Below are 22,190 nucleotides of genomic sequence, written 5' to 3' on the forward strand. Positions count from 1 at the left end.
GCTTAATTCTAATGGATAAGACAACAGTAGTTGGAAAGAGCAGGGGATAGAAATTGTACCTCTTTCTGTAGAGTGTAAGATTTGTGCTCAATACTGAATGAAACAAGAGAAGTCAGGCGAGTGTTGTGCTAAAATAGAAACAGAACATTCTACGTTAAGGGTCAGCCAGGTAGTCAGAAGATAGAGTGTTACAAGAAATGAACAATAAGCAGTCTATTGTTCCTGGATCCTAGAGTGCACTGTAAGATGACTGAAAATATAGGAAGAGGTCAGTGTGAAGATTTTAAAAACCAAACAAATAATTTTATATTAGATACTAGAAGTTTATTGAGTAAAGGGTGATGTGTTCTGATTTCTGAAATTTGTCTAGCCAAAACAATGGGTGGTAGAAGAGGATCTTGAAGCATTTCCATATATATGGATGTCCATAGCTTTTATATAGATGCTTTTAGGTGGTAAATATAGATGAAAGTTAGATAGATAAGGCATAGTACCCCCAGAAAAATAATCATTTTCTTTTCCAATTATGGCTCTTTCCTGCCTTCACCAAATCTTTCAAGTTTTACACAAGACTTAGAAAATTGTTTAAAACTCTGGGAAATTTAAATGTACTGATTTTGAATTTGGATTTGTTGGATAACAGTCCATTTGCAAAGGGATGTTGCAATCCATTAGTGAATTCAAAACTTCAGTGAAATATAATTTTGATTATTTTTTAAAAATTCACTTATAATTTGCTTATTAGGTCAATTAAGGCAGCTAGGTGGCTGAATTAAAATCTGATTTTAGATACTTAATAGCTGTGTGACCCTGGCACAGTCACTTAACTCCTGCCTGTCTGATTTTCTTTTACTGTAAAATGGTGATAATAATAGCACCCACACCTGAGGGTTGTTTTGATGATCCAATAAGAAGATATTTGGAAAGTTCTTAGCATATAGTGCCTAGCATATAGAAGTTGCTAAATAATCTCTTATTTTCTTCCTTTTTTTTTTCTATACAACACCATCTGAATCAAGGGCTAGTGATGAAGAATGGCACAATACATGTTCCTTGATGTCCTATGGCTCATCGTAACATTAAGGAGAAGAAACCTCTATAGATAGATGGATGATAGATGAATGAATGAATGGATGGATGGATGGATGATTGCATAAATGGATAGATATATGGATAGATAACAAAGTAAGGTAGCATTTACTAAGTACCAAGTGAGAGTTATAAAAAATAAGCACTTTGGAATTTTATTGTATTTTAAAGAAAATTATTCATGAGAGAAAATGAAAAAATAAGAAAAACAAATATGAACGAAAAGGATTAAAAATCCAAGAACATAGTGTTGGAAACAGAAAAAAGAAGCAGAACTACTCCAAAAATATATTTTGTCTAGTCTTGTCAAGTCTTTAGCTTTGGCATGGAACATGGAAAAGCACCATAAAGTGGTATCTGTGTCAGATCTTTGTGAAAAGTGGAAGAACCTCATTTAAGTTCTGTTCCTTATTTTTTGTATTATACAGATGACATAAATCTTCCAATTGCCAAGGATACTAACAAAAGTAAATTATGTGGGAAGATATGGATGAGGTTATGGAAAAAACAAAAACAATTCCTATATATGGTACATTAGAAATGGCAGTTGTCTTTCTACGTCAGTTTGGAAAAATAATTCCTTGAAAAACTATTTTGAGGAGTTTATGGGGAGAAGAGGAAAGGGGAGGTGGAATGGGATGAATTACAAGATGTGAAGAGGTGCGAAAAACCTATGACAATATAGGGAAAGAAAGGACAGGTGAACATTGTTTCAACCTTTACTCTCACTAGATTTGATTCAAAGGGAATAACATATATGTTCATTTGGATAAAGAAACTTAGCTTATTTTTTAAATTTTTTTTCTTAGTTTAGCATATTCTTTAGGGAAGTAAAAGGGTTAAGGGAAAAGGGGAGGACTGATAGAAGGGAGGGCAGAAGCAGAGGAGAAAAGGGTAAAGAAAAGGGAAGGGGGCTGATAAAGCAGAGGGCAGATTGGGGAGGCAGGGGTAAGAAGCAAAATTTAGGTGAGGAAGAATCGGGTGAAAGAAGGGGGGAAAGTACAAAGGGGTAAATAAAATGGAAGGAAATAGTAAATGCATCTTTCTCAGTTCATGATGCAATAAAAATTACATGTACTAAAGAGCCATGGAAAGGTAGACTGAAAATTAATTGGAAACTAAATAATTTCCTTTTAAAGAATGAGTGGGTCAAACAACAAATCATAGAAACAATCAATAATTTCATCCAAGAGAATGACAATAATGAGACAATATACTAAAATCTATGGGATGCATCCAAAGCAGTGTTTAGAGGAAATTTTATATCTCTAAATGCTTATATCAATTTTAATGAGAAAGAGATCAATAAATTGGGCATGTAACTTAAAAAGCTAGAAAAAGAACAAATTAAAAATCCCCAATTAAATACTAAATTATAAATTCTGAAAAGTAAAGGAGAAATTAATAAAGTTGAAAGCAAGAAAACTATGGAATTAATGAATAAAACTAAGAGCTGGTTTTATGAAAAAAAACCACAATAAAATAGATAAACCATTGGTTAATTTGATTAAAAAAAAAGAAAGAAGAAAACCAAATTACCAGTATCAAAAAGGAAAGGGTTGATTTTACCATCAATGAAGTGGAAATCAAAACAATAATTAGGAACTATTTTGCCCCACTGTATGCCAATAAATTTGACAATCTAAATAAAATGGATAAGTATTTACAAAAATACAAACTGCCCAGGCTAACTGAAGAGGAAATAAAATCCTTAAATAAGCCCATATCAGGAAAAGAAATTGAACAAGCCTTTAATGAACTCCCTAAGAAAAAATCTCCAGGACCAGATGGGTTTCCAAGTGAATTCTACCAAACATTTAAAGAACAATTAATTTCATTATTATGCAAACTATTTGGAAAAATAGGTGAAGAAGGAATGCTATCAAATTCATTTTATGACAGAAATATGGTATTGATACCAAAACCAGGCAGAGCCAAAACAGAGAAATAAAATTATAGACCAGTTTCCCTAATGAATATTTATGCAAAATCTTAAATAAGATAATAGCAAGCAGATTACAGCAAGTGATCACCAGGATAATATACTATGACCAGGTGGGATTTAAACTAGGAATGCAGGGCTGGTTCAAGATTAGGAAAACTATTAACATAATCACATCAATAAGAAATCTAACCAAAATCATATGATTATCTCAATAGAGATAGAGAAAGCTTTTGAAAAAATATAGCACCCATTCCTAATAAAAACACTAGAGAGTTTAGGAATAGATGGAGCTTCCCTTAAAATAACCATCAATAAGCATTATTTATAATGGAAATAAATTAGAGGTCTTCCCAATAAGATCAGGAGTGAAACAGGGATGGCCATTATCACCTCTATTATTTAATATTGTACTAAAAGTTAGCTTTAGCAATTATAGAAGAAAAAGGAATTAAAGGAATGTAATGATTGGAATGATGCCACCTGCTGGAGACTTACTGTAGAAAAGCTCCACCATGAAGTGAAGGTCTTTTCTTTGGCATCAGGAAGTGACATTTGCTTGTGGGAGGAAGAAGGGGGAGCAATAGAGAGATGAATATAGGCCTTTCTCTCTCTTTACTAAATTCTTATTCTCCTTAATAAATGCTTAAAAACCTAACTCTTGCTAAAGCTTATAATTTATTTGTGACCACTCATTTTAGACAGTTTAGCTAGAATTTTAGCCTTTAACAGGAATTAGAATAGGTAAGGAAAAAACAAAACTATCACTCTTTTCAGGTGATATGATGGTATACTTACAGGATCCCAGAGAATAAACTAAAAAATTACTTGAAATAATCAACAACTTTAGCAAAGTAGCAGGATATAAAATAAATCCACATAAATCATCAGCATTTCTATACATGACCAACAAAGTCCAGCAGTAAGAGATAGAAAGAGATATTCTCTTTAAAGTAATGGTAGACAATATAAAATACTTGAGAGTCTACTTGCCAAGACAAAGCCAGGAACTCTATGAACACAATTACCAAACACTTTTTCACACAAATCAAATCAGATCTAAATAATTTGAAAAATATCAATTGCTCATTAATAGGCCTAGCTAATATAAGAAAAATGACAATTCTACCTCAATTAATTTACTTATTCAGTGCCATACTAATCAGACTACCTAAAATTATTTTATAGAGCTAGAAAAAATAATAACAAAATTAATCTGGAAAAACAAATGGTCAAGAATATCAAGGAAACTAATGAAAAAAAAATCCACATTATGTGGGCTAGCTCTACCAAATCTGAAGCTTTGTTATAAAGCAACAGTCATCAAAACTATGTGGGCCTGCATAAGAAATAGAGTGGAGGATCAATAGAATACATTAAGGACAAGAGACACAGTAGTAAATTACTTCAGTAATGTACTGTTTGACAAATCTAAAGACTCCAGGTTCTGGGATAGGAATTCAGTATTTGACAAAAACTGCTGGGAAAACTGGAAGATAGTATGGCAGAAACTAGGCATAGACGAATATCTTACACCTTATACTAAAATAAGGTCAAAATGGGTACACGATTTAGACATAAACGTTGATACCTTAGGTAAATTACAAGAGGAAGGAATAATTTACCTCTCAGATCTTTGGGAAGGAGAACAGTTTATGACCAACCAAGAGATAGAGAATATTATGAAATGCATCCAAAATTAGAAGGGAGACAGCAAGCTGGAAAACAATTTTATAGCCAGTACTTCTGATAAAGGCCTCATTTCTAAAATATATCAGGAAATAAATCAAATTTATAAGAATCCAAGTCATTCCCCAATTGAGAAATGGTCAAAGGATATGAACAGGCAGTTTTCTTTCTTTTTTATTTTTTGTGGGGCAATGGGGGTTAAGTGACTTGCCCAGGGTCACACAGCTAGTAAGTGTCAAGTGTCTGAGGCCGGATTTGAATTCAGGTACTCCTGAATCCAGGGCTGGTGCTTAATCCACTGCACCACCTAGCTGGCCCCAACAGGCAGTTTTCTAATGAAGAAATCAAAGGCATCTATTCCCATAAGAAAAAAATGCTCTAAATCCCTATTGATTAGAGAAATTCAAATTAAAACAACTCTGAGATACCACTTGACACCTATGACAAAAAAAGAAAATAATAAATGTTGGAGAAGTTGTGGAAAAATTGGAACACTAATGCTTTGTTATTGGAGCTGTGAACTGATCCAAGCAGTCTGGAGAGCAGTTTGGAACTATGCCCAAAGGGCTAAAAAGCTTTGCATACCCTTTGACTCAGCAATACCACTATTAGTTCTTTTCCCCAAAGACATCATAAAAAAGGGAAAAGAACCCATATGTACAAAAATATTTATAGCTGCTCTTTTTGTGGTGGTAAGGAATTTGAAATTGAAGGGTTGCCCATCAATTGGGGAATGGCTGAAAAACTTGTGGTATATAAATGTAATGGAATACTTTTTTGCTGTAAGAAACAATGAGCAATAGGAGTTCAGAGAAACCTGGAAGGACTTGCATGAACTGAGGATGAGTGAGATAAGCAGAACTAGGAGAACATTGTACACAGTAACAACATTATGTGATAGACTTGATTCTTCTAAGCAATAAAATGGTCCAAGATAGTTCCAAAGGACTCATGATGGAAAATGCTCTCCAAATCCAGAAAAAAATAAAGAATTATGGAATCTAGATGCAGTTGGAATCATATTATTTCTATTGTGGTTTTTTTTTGAGATTTTTCCTTTTTGCTCTGATTCTTGTCTCATAACATGACTAATGCAGAGATATGTTTAATATGATTGTACAAATATAACCTGTATCATATACTTGCTCTCTTGGGGAGTGGGGAGGATGGGGAGGAAGGGAGAAAAATTTGAAACTAGAAATATTATAAAAACAAATGTGGAAAACTATCTCTAAATGTAACTGGAATATAATAAAATATTTATATGGGAATAAAAAAACCTATTTTGAGAGCAATGTGAATCTCTAGACTTTGAAATTGAACAAAGAATAAATCAATACCTTAGGTATTTTTTTTTATTAAAATGATAAAATTACTCTTCAATTTGTATGGATAATAATTTGGAAATATAGTCTTATCTCATTGACTAGTTTATGTTATACTATATGTGTAATGGGTTTTGGTACTGTTAATAAAAATGTATGGATCACCTGGTTTTGATGGAGTTGCCTTACTATCCAAAAGTATTTTATGAAACCCTGGTTCAAAGGAGCAATATGCCCTTGACTAAACTTCAAACTTAACCCAGATAGTTAGAAAATAATTCACTAACTTCTTTCCCCAAGAGAGTAAATAGTTTTCCTCATCAAATATTTGGGCATCCTTGTCCTTGGTAAGCCCTTCCTGTGTCTTTAAGGTGCCTGTTATAGTATTTGCTTTGAGTTAATTTGTATCATACTAATAAAACTGACATTACCCTGTAATGAGTGAGCAAATAAACCTTATAAACCATTAGAAAGAAGACGTCGGAGAACTTCTTAGGAAGCAGTCTCCACATGAATCATGCTTGCTTGTTCTTGGGACAAATAAACTAGTACTGTTTTTTCCCATTTGTATCTGATCTGGTTTTTCCTGTAGGAGACATTATGTTCTCTGATCTGTTCTGTTCTGTTTTTTCCATAGGAGGACAGTGTCAAATATTAAAATATAGTTTTTATATCTGCTTGTCTCCTACAAACAGATCAGAAAAATAATGTTATTTTCTCCTAGAAAAATAATAAACAGATCAGAGAAATTATAATATCTCCTACTAATTAGAAAGAACATGATATCCATACCTGTCCTCCCATGAAACAAATCAGAGAGAGACAGAAAAAACATAATATCAAGTTAATATTTTGTCCCAAGAAGAAAGATAGCACAAAGTGATCATGTGGAGACTTCCCTCCTAAGAGAGAAGCTCAGGGGACTTCCCATTTCTGAGGGTATATATGGTTTTAGTTTACTGATTACAGGACATTGTCAGTTTCAATAGTATGATACAGAAATCAACCCAGAAGCAAAAAGCAGTTTAACAATTTCAGTTATAACAAGTATGGAGGGAATAAAGAAGCATCATGATAAGACTACAGGATTCCAAAAAAGGGTTGGGCAATGATGAAGATGCCTAGATGTTACCAAAAAACAGGGACTTCCGGAGGAAAAAAATGTCACTAGGTAGGGTCTTTGATCTGCCACCTATCTAGGTTCGGGTTAGAAGTTCAGTTGAAGGACATTTTGCTCCTATTAACCCAGGGTTTCATAAAAATACTTTTGGATAATAAGGTACTTTCATCAAATCCAGGTGATCCATATATTCATATTAACAACAGGTATGAAAACAAATTGTAGGACACATTATAAAAATAATTTCTCTGATCTGAGAGTAGGATCTTTGACTGGGGTGTTCAACCCATGGCAACCTAGAAGCCAAAGATTCCAGCTCAGATGTTGCCCTGCAGGGAAACCCTGAGAAGATAGGATGCTGGAAAGATTACCTGGTGTCTGGATTTGGAAACTGTTTTGCCTAATGCTATAAAATAATTGAGCTAAACTGTAAACCTAATCCCTTTATGCTCCCTACATCTTGAAGTCTTTGAGAGATTATAGTCCTGAGGTGTTGGGAAATGTATGATTGCTCTTATTTGGTCTTTAAAGTAAGTTTTCCTATGTTTAAAATTAAACAAAACCTGACTTGTAAGTGGTTAAAATGAATTGAGGTGCCTGAGGGCTGCTGGAAAAGAGAGATACCAATCAGTCACCATTCATCTCACTAGAGAACCCTGAGGGAAAGGAGGAAATTCTACATCCCTGGTCTTCAGGCCATGAGGGACAGAATAAATTAACATGTGTATAGACATCCTTAATTCTTCAGAGTTAACCACCCATCTCATCTGGCTGGTTCTTAGGCCCTCTTTCTCCCTTAGGCCTCAGCTGCTTAACACCTTAGAATTTACATTTCAATGAGTACTGACTAGCCCTCGGGTCATCTTTTGGACTTCACCACCTTTCAGTTCCTTTTCGGGCATAGTCTTTCTCCATTATGAAGTAAGTTCCAGAAGTGTAGGGACTGTCTTTGTTTTAGCTTAAATGTATATGCAAGCATTTAGTACAATGGCTGGTGCATACTATGTAGTAAATAGATATGTATTGACTTGTCTTATTGATTATGTGGAAAATGGGAACAAAATAAAAGATTTATGTGACTATGTCCATATTCAAAGTTTATAAGTTGTAGTTATTTTTAATTTAAAAATGAAGAAGTAGGGGGTGGCTAGGTGACTCAGTGGATGAAGCACCAGCCCTGGATTCAGGAGTTCCTGAGTTCAAATCCGGCCTCAGACACTTGACACTTACTAGCTGTGTGACCTTGGGCAAGTCACTTAAGCCCCATTGACCTGCCAAAAAAAAAAAATGAAGAAGCAGGACTACCATTTGTCACATATATCATAATAAGAATTCCTTTCATGTATAAGTTGGATTAGAGGCATTCTGAGGTCCCTTGCAATTTTCAGATTCTGTACTTAGCTCTATGGGGACCAATTTCCAAACAGTTCAAACTTACTTTACAAAAACTACTTGAGTAATCTTTACATTGTCTCTAGGATGATATATATAGTACATGTTTTGTTAGAAAAAATACAAATTGCAACAGAATGACCAATTTCAAATCTCCAATTCTGATTTAAATCAGAAATATCTCATCTATCAAGTTTGTTTTGTGTTTTATATGTAGTTAACTGTGAGGTAGCTAGTCAAAAGACACATTTGTTCTTTCTCCTTATGACATAAGCACAAAATGAAATTAATAATTAATAGTAAATATATTGTACCTCCTGGTAGTATGAGTGAGCTATGCTTTATGAATATAAAGAGAGGGGGAGCTAGGTGGCACAGTGGATAAAGCACCAGTCCCAGCTGTATGACCCTGGGCAAATCACTTAACCCTCATTGCCCTGCCAAAAAAAAAGGGGGGCAGCTAGGTGGCAAAATGGATAGAGCCCTGCCTAGAGTCACTTTAGGTTTGAGTTCAAATCTGGTCTCCTGACACTCACTAGCTGTGTGACCCTGGGAAAGTCACTTAACCCCTATTTCCTCACACACACAAAAAAAGATATAAAGAGAAACATCTATAAATATCAATGACCATGAAAGAAAATAGTAAATTCATTAATAAGAACTGTTTTCACTTCTATTTCTAATTAAAACCATTTATTTGTTTGAACAGAAGTCCCATTTCATTAGTTCTTTGTGTATATTATTACAGATTCACTGCCACCCAAGGCCAACCTTTAATTTATCAGAAGAGAAAAATGTTCAGCAATAATTAGTTCACATATGATTTTAAATGATCTTACAATAGAACAATTGTCTGTAGTATGTTGGGTGATATTTGTAAACAGTCTGGCACAGTTACTAGTACACTTTGTTTTGAAGTGCCATATATATGTACACACACATATATTCACTACCTATTCCAATTTGAAAAACATTCACATTCATAAATATATTTTTCTAGCATTTAATAACATTTTTCCCCTCATATTGAACATTTCCTATCTCTTCTACTAAATACTCAAACAGAAAATTAATCTAGGCATGAATTATTGTAGGAATGATGATGGCTCTCAAAATGACTTGTTACTTATACATAAAAGACAAAACACACAAAACAGTAAAAGTAGCAGATGACTTGCCAGTGAGCATTGCATCAAAACTTGAGAGACAAACAGGCATGTTTTAGTAATTTTCATGAATGTGTCATATAAAATGATTGAAATTTCTACTTTGAACATTACAAAGGACACTTTAAAATAATCATTTTGATGAGTGACAAAAAAAACCCAACAAGAATATGCATTACATCTTTTTTTTTTCCCTTTCTCATTCTCCTACAGAAGTATTATGACACAAAGGAACTGTAAAGACAATGTTTGCAATTTAAGATGATATTTTATAGTCTCCTTTTTTTCAAATAAAGGAGAAGAACTGAAGAAATGTTGATGTGACCCTTAAGAAGGAGGAGTCCATTAGTTTCGATGAGAGGTTGACTTCAGGATAAGTTACAATTCCAAATTCCCCACTGGGTTAATAAGAGGTACCAAGAGCACAGAAGAAAAGAAATAATTACTTCCCCCAATGTGACATTTATTCAGAATATCATGCAGTTCAGAATTACGCGTATCCTGTTCTTCTCATTGTGGCTTAAAATACATGCAATTGAATCTGCCTTTTCTTAAAAGATTTCATGACTATGTTGTAACCAGATTATCTTATTTAGCAAAGTAAGTAGAGAAGAAAAAATCTCTATATAGCATGTTTTACCCATAGTTATTTACGTGTTAGAACAAGAAAATAGGATAGAATATAAGTTACTAATTTTAAATTATCATATTTTATCATGGTTAGTCAATAAGCTAACTTGGAATATGAAGTTTACATTAGCTCCTGACATTTCCCACTTCATATATAGTTCCAGACTATGGATGCTCACATTCTCTTAAATTTCACAGGTGGCATGGTAGATAGGGCACTGGACCTGGAGTGAGGAAGAACTGAATTCAAATCTGTCCTCAGCAATACTTAATTGTTTTATAACCCTGGGAAAGTCACTTAACCTCTGTTTGCTGCAGTTCTCTCAACTCTGAAATGAGGATAATAAAAACACCTATCTCCCAAGGTTGTTGTGAGTATCAACTGAGATAATATTTATAAATTACTTAGAACAGTGTCTGGCACATGGTAGATGAAATATAAATACTTATTCCTTATTTCCTTTCCACTTAGATGTTGCAATATTAAAACCTGTCTCCAAAACCACCTGCTACTTTGAAGCATTTCAGTTTCTGCTTAAGCTAAGAAATTTAGTTAGATGTTGAATGATATTTTCACTTGAGAAAATAAAAATTATTATTGAAATATCTTTGTTCCCCTCTCAAATTAATCTTCTAGCTTTAAAATCTGGAAACACCTATGGTTATCTTTAATTTTTCATAGTACATGGTCACTGCATTGTTCAGGATATTTCCTTTTCAAATTAAATGCAGTTTCTTGTACTTTTAGAGTCCTATACAAATAATACATAGTAAGAAAGAAAAATGCCTCAATGAAAAGTCCTTCTAAATGGGTTAGAGAAAATTTTAGAGGACTGTGGAGAGAAGTCAGGAAGTTATCTGAGCTCTCCTAAAATTCCCTCAGGGAAAAAAAAATAATCAAGACTCTAAATAGATTCTGGAACTACAGAACCTGAAAGATGGAATAAAACAAACTTCCAGATTAAGACAATTTAGAGGGCTTTCAGAAAAGTCTATCTAACTTGGCTAAAAGGTGGAGCATAGCACAGAACTAGGGGTGTCTGGGCAAACCAGAAGGAGGCTTTTAGCCACAGGAAAGATCAACAGCTGAGGGCCCTTGGCCCTGGCTCAGCAGGCAAGTGGCACAACAGACCACTTGTGAGGTCAGTTGTCAGGCAAACTGATGGGTGGGATATCCCCTAAAAAAGATGTACAACTAGACTGGGACACCCTAGCACAGTGAGCAAACCTTGAGCCTCTGAGGCCTCAAAGGAGAAAGCCAGTGATCAGACCCCTGGACCCAGGAAAAGAAGGTTGGGACAGTGCTCTCAACAGAAAAGAAAGCTCACCATAGAGAGCTACTATGGTGATAGGGAAGACCTAAATACAAACTCAGAATTGTACAACACTATATCAGACATCAGATCAGTCAAATAAAATCAAATGAATGGGGAAAAAATATACAATACCTATCAAAAAAACAAGTGACCTGGGTAATAGATCCATGAGAGAAAATTTAAGAAATATTGGATTATCTGAAAGCAATGATCAAAAAAGAGAGCCTGAATAGCGTATTTCAGAAAAATTTCATAGATAACTGTCATGAAGTTGTCAGAAAAAGAAATCAAAGCTATCTATAATAACAAGAAAATTGCTGTAGATCACTATTGATCAGAAAAATGTAAATCAAAACAACTCTGATGTAGCACCTCACATCTACCAGAGTGGCAAATACAACAATAAAGAAAAATATTGAATACTGGAGGGGATGTGGGAAAATTGGGACAAAATTCCACTGTTGGTGGAGTTCTGAAAATATCCAACCATCCTGAAAAACAATTTGGAAATATTCCCCAAAGAGCTATAAAACCTCTGATCCAGCAATAGCATTACTAGACATATCCCAAAGACATCCCCAAAAGAGAAAAAAGACCTATCTGTACAAAAATATTATAGATGTTCTTTTTGTGGTGGCTAAGAATTGGAAATCAAAGGAATGCCCATCAATTGGGCTAAACAAGGTTTGGTGTATGATGGGAATTGGATATTATTGTGCTTGGGCAGGTAGGTGGCACAGTGGATAAAGCACCAGCCCTGGATTCAGGAGAACCTGGGTTCCAATCCAGCCCCAGGCTCTTCTCACTTACTATCTTTGTGACCCTGTGCAAGTCACTTTACCCTCATTGCTCTGCAAAAAAATGAATATTATTGTGCTTTAAGAAATAACAAGCAGGATGATCTGGAAAGACTTGTATGAACTGATTTATAATGAAGTGAGCAAAACCAAGAGAACATTGTGCACAGTGACAGCAATATTATTTGATAAAGAACTGTGAATGCCTAAACTATTCTCAGCAATACAATGATCCCAGAAAATTCAGAAGGATTAATGATGAAGCATACTATCCACCTACAAAGAAAGAACTGATATTGATTGCATAAGACTGAAACATGCTATTTCTACTTTCTTTCATTTTTTTCTTTTATTCAAGTTTTCTTATATAAAATGACTGATATGGTAATGTTTTACATAATTACACATGTATAAACTATATCTGATTACCTTACTGCCTGAGGGAAGGTGGCATAGGGAGGGGAGGAGGGATAAAATTTGGAACTCAAAACTTTAAATAAAAATGTTTATTATTTAAAGAGAGAGAGAGAGAGAGAGAGCTTGAGAGAGAGACTCCCCTACTGTCTTGAATTCATAGAAACAGAGGGTAAAATAGTCAATGAAATAATCCACCAATTACTTCCTGAAAGAGACCCCAAAATGAAAACACCAAGTAATATTGTAGTCAAATTCCATAATTATCAGGTAAATGAGAAAATACTACAAGAAGGGGAAGCTAGGTGGTGCAGTGGATAAAGCACTGGCCCTGGATTCAGGAGGACCTGAGTTCAAAGACGGCCTCAGACATTTGACACTTACTAGCTGTGTGACCCTAGGCAAGTCACTTAACCCCCATTGCCCTGCAAAAAAAAAATACTACAAGAAGCCAGAAAAGAAACAATGTAAAACCAGGGAACTACAGTCAGGATTACATAGAATGTGGTAGTTTCAAAATTAAAGGATAAGAGGACTTAGAATATAATATTTCAGGAGGCAAAGAAGCATGGATTGCAACTAAGAATCAACTACCAGCACAATTGAACATAATATTTCAGAGGAAAAGGTGGACATTCAATGAAACAGGGAACATTCAAACTTTCTTAATAAAAAGACCAGAACTAAACAGAAAATTCATTCTTCAAATAGAAGACTCAAGAGAAGCATTAAAAAGGCAAAACAGAAAAAGACATTATTCAATAAGGTTAAAATGTTTATAACCCTACATGGGAAGATTATACTTGTAACTCTTGAGAATTGTATCACTATTAGGGCAGATAGAAGTATTCATAGATGGAGGGTATGGTGATTATTTGATTTTGATTTAATGATATTAAAAAAAAATCCTTAAGGAATGGGGAAAAAAAAAAGGATTGTACTGGGAGAAGAGGAAAGGGGAGTCATAATGGGGTAAATTACATGACTTGAAGAAGCCCAAAGGACCTATTATAGGAAATGGGAAGAAGGGACGGGGTAAGCATCATTTGAACCTTACTCTCATTAGAATTGGCTCAAAGAGAGAATAACATACATACTCATTTGGGTATAGAAACTTTTAGGTATAGGGAAGTAGGAGGGTAAAGGGGAAAGTAAAAGGGCTGGTTCAAATAGAAGGGAGGACAGAAGTAGGAGAGGAAAGGGTAAAGAAAAGGGGGAATGATAGAAGGGAAGTAAGATTGTGGGAGGTAGAGGTCAGAAGCAAAGCACTTGTGAGGATGGAAAAGGTGAAAGCAAAGAGAAAAGTATAAGCAAGAGGAAAAATAGGATGGAGGGAAATACACAGTTAGTTATATAACTATGAGTGTTAATGAAGTGAACTCTCTCACAAAATGGAAGCAGATAACAGAATAGATTAAAAAACAGAGTCCTACAATATGTTGTTTACAAGAAACACATTTGATGCAAAGAGATACACAGAGAGTAAAAGTAAAAGATTGGAGCAGAATATATTATGCTTAAGGTGAGGTAGAAATAGCAGGGATCATAATCCTTACCTCAGACAAAGCAAAAGCAAAAATTGATCTAATTAAATATGATAAGAAAGGAAATTGCATCATGCTAAAAGAAACCATAAACAATGAAGTAATATCAATACTAAAACATATATGAACCAATTCGTAAAGCATCCAAATTCTTACAGAAGTAAAGGGAGTTAAAGGAAGAAATAGACAACAAAGAGTAAATGGGTTAAGGAATATTCTCTCTTCTTTGACTGTCCTTATTACACTTTCATAATCACTATACAGAATAGAATAGCTACAACAGGTCACCAGGCCAAATTTATTCTATGGGCCATAGTTTCAGCAATATCTATACAAGTATCTTGATAGGATAAAATTAAGCCAAATCCTAGTCATGTGTTTAGATAAGAATCTCTCCATAGAGGAAAAGAAAAGAATGATAACAACAGAATATGAAAATCAGTAGAATGCATGTCAAAATGGAATCAGGGATTAGGAAAATGCAAGAAGTTAAAGAAAATACAGGGAGGAAGAGAAAACAAAAAGGTACAGAAATTTGAGTAAAGGTGAAGAATTTGAGTGGAAATAGGGAGAAATATTTAAATGTAATACAAGATGTGACATGTAATGTTGAAATAGAAATTAAATACATAGCAATGGTTAGCCACAATTAATTAAATAAAATCTCTATAGTTAGGATAAGCAGGGAATTTAACTATTTTAAAAATACATTATATTTATGTGCAATGATCGGTTATCAATTATCTGAAAAAAATAAGTTTGGCAGAGTTGAATCGTTGAACCATATTTCCTTTTATTCACATGCCTAATCAAGATTGCCTAATCATATAAACATATTAACATTTATCTCATGTTTTCTGACATTACCTTGAAAGCCAGAATCCATCTCATTAGTCAATAACCTATTCTGGTTCTACTTATACTGCTATTGGTATCCCACTGACCCTTAATTTAAATTTTTATCATATTCTATTGCTTCAAAAGTTATGTCTTTACTTGCCTAGGTAAATATATTCATATAACCCAGAAACCCAAATTCCAATCCTGTAACATTAAGATAGAGTTTCAGGGGCAGCTAGGTGGTGCAGTGGATAGAGCACCGGCCCTGGAGTCAGGGGTACCTGAGTTCAAATCCGGCCTCAGACACTTAATACTTACTAGCTGTGTGACCCTGGGCAAGTCACTTAACCCCAATTGCCTCACTAAAAAAAAAAAAAAAAAAGATAGAGTTTCAGTTTTAGTCCAGAAAGAAGTAAGTGTGTGTGTGTGTGTGTTTGTATAGATATTGATAGATATTGTGGTAAAAATTATTGGAGTTTAGCTGACTCATTTGGGAGGGGTCGACCCTGAAGTTACATATGCTACTGAGGTCAGAAGGAGAAACCTCTCCATAGGCAGTTTTTGAAGGACCTTCCCTTTTCGGGGAGGAAGATTGAACACTCCCTGAGGGGAGGCTGAGTCCCTTCCAGAAACGCTGGCTCTCTCTTCTGCCCTTCCAGTGGCGCAAGCAGCTAGAGCAAATGTCCCAGGTGGTGAATTAACACAAAAGCCCTGTTTTCTTTTGAATTAACTTAACTGGAAGCAAGTTGGGGATTGTACAAACTTAGGTTAGAGCTAGGAGAAATTATCTGTATTTCTTTTTCCCTACTTCCTTATCTTTGATTTTTATTAATTTCACCTTTGTTGTTTAATTAATTCCCAAGTGATAAAATCTTAGCCTTTTGTGGAAAAAAAGCTATACGACTCCTTTCTTATTGGCCTGGGAGAAATATCTAAAAGAGCAATTCAGAGGGGAGGGAGCTTTGAACCTAGAGATCCCTCATTATTTCCAGGACCCCAATATTTTGGTGATTCACCCAATTAACTCTCCATATATTAAATTTGACCCCCACAATATACATAGGCATATATAGATATTCACATATATGTATACATACACATATCTGTGTATATATATTATATATATATGAAAATGTTAAATGTCAGTTAGACAATAATGTTGAATTTCAGTTAGAAGTAATTATATAAATTTATACATATATACATATATATGTATGTATATATGTATATGTGTGTATATATATATATATATATATATATATATATATATATATATGTAAAACATCTTCATAGGGAACAGAGCCAGGATGACAGAGGGAAAGGATGGCAGAGGAAAGACAGTGACTTGCCTGAGATCTCCCCAGGATCCATCCCAATAACTTTAAATAATGCCACAAGACAATTCCTGGAGCAGCAGAACCCACAAAAAGTCACACTGAAATAATTTTCTAGCCAAAGACAATTTAGAAGGTCAGCATGAAAGGTCTGTGGTACCAGGGTTAGAGTGGAGAACAGCTTACCACAAACTATGCTAGCATGAACCCAACCCCAATGCTGACACAAACACTGCCACAGCGAACCAGGAGCAGACCATAGAAGCCTCTGAATCATCATCAGCAGCAAGCAGCAGCAGCAGCAGCACCAACTGCTTCTAGAACTCAGTGCACAGACTATAAGGGGTTCAAACAATTGGCCAGAAGAACATTACAGAAATCTCTTTGTTAGCACTGAGGCAGGACTCTGTTGTTTTGCCCATACTCAGATCCATGTCACAGACTTGGGTGGTGGTCCCAGGCAAGGGAAGAGCACAAGCACACAAGAGCTTGCAGTCACAGTAAAGCAGGACTCTGTTCATAGTCCTAGGGCAGAAAAGCAGGTCTGTGGTGGATTGCAGACAACAACACAAGCAAGGAGAATACTAAACATACCTTGCTTTAAATCATGCTATCTTGAAAGATTTATGGATTTACAAATTTCTAGCAGTATCTCAGAGAACAGCTGCTGATACACGCTGAAGCTTGGGACAGTGTAGCCTCCAACCTGGAAACAGTGCCCCAATTTAACAAAGAGTTAAAAGTCAAGAAATGGGCTGGGAAAAAGCAAACAGAAAAAAAAATGCTGAGGCTAGAAAGTTTCTATGGTGACAGGGAAGATCAAAATACACCCTCAGAAGAAAATAGCAAAGTCAAAGGTCCTAAATCCAAAGCTTCTAAGAAAAATATGACTTTTTCTCAGGCCAGAAAAGGACTCAGAAAGGACTTTGAAAATAAAATAATAGAGGTAGAGGAAAAAATGGAAAGAAAAGTGAGAGTAATGCAAGAAAATCATGAAAAAAAAGTCAACAGCTTGAAAAAGGAGACACAAAAAAATACTGAAGAAAACAACACTTTTAAAAACCAACTGGGACAAATGGCAAAAGAGGTAGAAAAAGACAATGAGGAAAAGAATGCCTTGAAAAGCTGAATTGGACAAATGGAGGAGGTACAAAAGCTCTTTGAAGAAAAGAATTCCTTAAAAATTAGGATTGAGCAAATGGAAGCTAATGACTTTATGAGAAATCAAGAAACAATAAACAAAACTGAAAGAATGGAACAATAGAAGGCAATGTGAAATATCTAATTAGAAAAACAGCAGACTTGGAAAATAAATCCAGGAGAGATCATTTGAAATTTATCAGGGTGCCTGAAAGCCATGATAAAAAAAAAGCCTATACATCATCTTCCAAGAAATTGTCAGGGAAAATTTACCTGGTAAAAGAAGGGAGGGAAGAGACAGGGGAAGAAAGGGTAAAGAAAAGGGAGGGGAGCTGATTAAAGGGAGGGAATATTGGGAGAGATGGGTCAAAAGAAAACAACAGTGAGGAGGAATAGGGTGAAAGAAGAAAAAAATACAATGGGAAAATAAGATAGAAGGAAATAGAGTTAGTAATCATGACTGTGAATATGAATAAGAAGTACACTCCCATAAAATGGAAGTGAATAGCAGAGTGGATTAAAAACCAGAATCCTACAATATGTTGTTTATAATAAATACATTTGAAGCAGAGAGATAAACACAGAGTAAATGGAAAAAGTTGAAGCAGAATATATTATGCTTCATCTGAAGATAAAAAAGCAGGAATAGCAATCCTTATATCAGACAAAGCAAAAGCAAAACTATATTTAATTAAAAGAGATAAGGAAGGAAACTGTATCTTGCTAAAAGGTACCTTAGAAAATAAGTAATATAAATATTAAACATATTTGCACCAAGTGGCATAGCATCCAAATTCTTAGAGGAGAAATTAAAAGAGTTATAAGAGGAAAGTTACAAGACAGCAAAAGTAGACTAGTGGAGAATATGAACTTTCCCCTCTCAGAATAAGATAAACTTAACCACAAAATAAATAAAGAATTGAAAGAGGTGAATAGAATACTAGAAAAGTTAGACATGAAAGATGCCTAGAGAAAATTGAATGGAGATAGAAAGGAATATACCTTTTGTTCAGTGGTGCATGGCACATACACAAAAATTGACCATGTATTTGGGCACAAAAACCCAATAGTCAAATGTAGAAATGCAGAAATATGCATCCTTCTCAAAACATTATGCAATAAAAATTACATGTAATAAAGAGCCATGGAAAGATAGACTAAAAATTAATTTGAAACCAAATAATCTCATTATAAAGAATGAATGGGGGGGGGGGCAGGCAGCTAGGTGTCTCAGTGGATAAAGCACTCGCCCTGGATTCAGGAGGACCCATATTCAAAGCCAGCCTCAGACAATTGACACTAGCTGTTTGACCATGGGCAAGTCACTTAACCCTCACTGCCCTGAAAAAAAAAAAAAAAGAGTGAATGGGGGACAGCTAGGTGGCGCAGTGGATAAAGCACTGGCCCTAGATTCAGGAGGACCTGAGTTCAAATTCGGCCTCAGATACTTGACATTTACTAGGTGTGTGACCTTGGGCAGGTCACTTAACCCTCACTGCCACACCAAAAAAAAAAAAAAAAGAATGAGTGGATCCAACAACAAATCATAGAAACAATCAATAACTTCATCCCAGAGAATGACAATAATGAGATAATATGCCAAAACTCATGGGATGCAGCCAAAGAAGTTCTTAGGGGAAATTTTATATCTCTAAATGCTTACATGAATAAACTAGAGAAAGAGGCAATCAATGAATTGGGAATGCAACTAAAAACCTAGGGAAAAAAAAAACAAATTAAAAATCTGCAATTAAATAATAAATTAGAAATCCTAAAAATCAAAGGAGAAATTAATAAAATTGACAGCAAGAAATAAATAAAATTAATCAATAAATCTAAGGTCTAGTTTTATGAAAAATCAATAAAAAAGATAAACCATTGGTTAATTTAATTAGAAAAAGGAAGAAGAAAACCAAATTACCAGTATCAAAAATGAAAGGGTGAATTCACAACCAATGAAGTGGAAATTGAAGCAATAATTATGAGCTATTTTACTCAACTGCATGACAATAAATTTGACAATATAAATGAAATGGATGAATATTTATATCTGCCCAGCCTAACAGAAGAGGAAATAAAATCTTTAAATAAGCCCATCTTAGAAAAAGTAATTGAGAAAGCAATCACTGAACTGCCTAAGAAAAAATCTCCAGGGCCAGATGGTTTTACAAGTGAATTCATTTGGAGAACAATGAATTCCAATACTATACAAATTATTTGGAAAAATAGGTGAAGAAGTTCCACCAAATTCCTTTTATGACAGAAATATGGTATTGATACCTAAACCAGGCAGAATCAAAACTGAGAAAGAAAATTACTAACAAATTTCCCTAGTGAACATTGATGCAAAAATCTTAAATAAAATATAAGCAAGGAGATTACAGCAATTCATCACCAGCATAATATACTATGACCAGGTGGGTTTTATACCAGGAATGCAGGGTTGGTTCAACATAAGGGAAATGATCAACATAATCAACCACATCAGGAACAAAACTAACTAAAATCATGATTATCTCAATAGATGCAGAAAAAGCTCTTGACAAAATACAGCAGTGATTCAGGAGGACCTGAGTTTAAATCCAGACTCAGACACTTGACACTTAACTAGCTGTGTGACCCTAGGCAAGTCACTTAACCCTCTTTACTCTGGGGAAAACAAAAAAGAAAAGACAAGAAAAGAAAAACAAAGAAAGAAATACCAGAGAGCTTAGGAATAGGTGGAACTTTTCTTCAAATAATAAGCAGTATCTGCCTAAAACCATGAGCATATATTATATGTAATAGATATAGGTTAGAGGCATTTCCAATAAGATGAAGGATGAAATAAGGATATCCATCATCACCCCTGTTCTGTGTTAAAAATTATTTGGGGTAGAGATGAATATTCCTGTTTTTAGCCAATTCATTTGTGAGGGGCCACACCTGCCCCCCTCCCCTGAGGTTCCAAAGGCAGCTTTTTGAAGAACCTCCCCTTTTGGGGGAGGGGACATTGAATGCTCCCAGAAGGCTGGCTACTTCTGGATACTTGAACTCAAGCTGGCTCTTTCTGCTGGGGCCCTTGAGCTGGCATTGTGTGTTCCTTGCTCTGTCTCAGGCAACTGCTGTCTCTGTGGGAGCAACCTTAGATTGGTGGGCTTTTCAGTTGTTTGGTGAGTTACTTACAGAAAACTCTAAATTCCTTTGAACTAGCTAAATTGGAAAGGGTTTGGGTTAAGCTTTGAGTTAAGAATATCTATCTGTATTTCTATTTTCCTATTTCCTTATCTTTGATTTTTATTAGTTTCCTTTTGTGAATTAAAGCTTAAAGGGTCCTTTATTATTGGCCTGGGAGAAAATATCTAAAAAAGGGCTGTTCAGAGGGGAGGGTTAAACCTTAAAAGTTCCTCATATTTCCAGCACCCCAATATTAAGGCGAGTCACCAAAATAATGCTTAGTATATCAAATTTTGGCCCTCACAGTTTTTAAGTATTTTACTATAAATATTAGCTTTAGCAATAAGAGAAGAAAAGGGAATTAAAGGAATTAAAATAAGCATAAAGAAAAAAAAACTATCACATTTTGTAGATGATATGATGATGTTTAATTAAAAATTTTAAATGTGGGTTCTATTCTGTCCCCCCAGTTTTGTGGGGAAACTGACTAAAATCACTGATAAATGAGTTTAGGTTTTTTAAGGGTTTATTGAAAGATAGTAAAAGAAAGAGAAGGATTGAGAACAGATTTCCTATAATCTGGAAATCCTAATCTTCCCTAGCTCCCACTTCTGAAGTCCTCTGCTACCACACCAATCTTTCGCAGCCAATGAAACAGGACCCACTCCCCAGAATCCTCTTCCTGCTTCATCTTCCCATCCCAGAAATGGGAAGTTCTTCAAGCTGATTGTCTAGTGTCATTCAAATTCTTTAAGTACCTTTAAGTAACAGCCAGATATGCTTAACTAGAAGTCAGTCAGTAATCCATTCTGTAGTCAGTCAATTTATCCAATTCAATCAGTTTAAATTGAGCTCCAGGTGGGTTCCTGAGTATCTACTAAATCTTATCTATCACATTCCATTATCTTGACACATTTATATACTTAGAAAATCCTAGAGAATAAACTAAAAATCTACTTGAAAAAACTAACAACTTTATCAAAGATGCAGTATATAAAATAAATCCACAGAAATCATTAGCATTTCTATACATGACCAACAAAACTCTGCTGCAGGAGATAAAAAGAGAAATTCCATCTAAAGTAATGGTAGACAATATAAAATACTTGGGAGTCTACCTGCCAAGACAAACACAGTAATTCTTTGAACAAAATTACATAACATTTTTCACACAAATCAAATCAGATCTAAATAATTGGAAAAATATCAATTGTTCATGGATAGGCCAAGGTAATATAATAAAAATGACAATTCTACCTAAATTAATTTACTTATTTGGTATCATTCCAATCAGAC

This window comes from Dromiciops gliroides, chromosome 1 (assembly GCF_019393635.1).
Source record: "Dromiciops gliroides isolate mDroGli1 chromosome 1, mDroGli1.pri, whole genome shotgun sequence".
NCBI classification, from domain to species: Eukaryota; Metazoa; Chordata; class Mammalia; order Microbiotheria; family Microbiotheriidae; genus Dromiciops; species Dromiciops gliroides.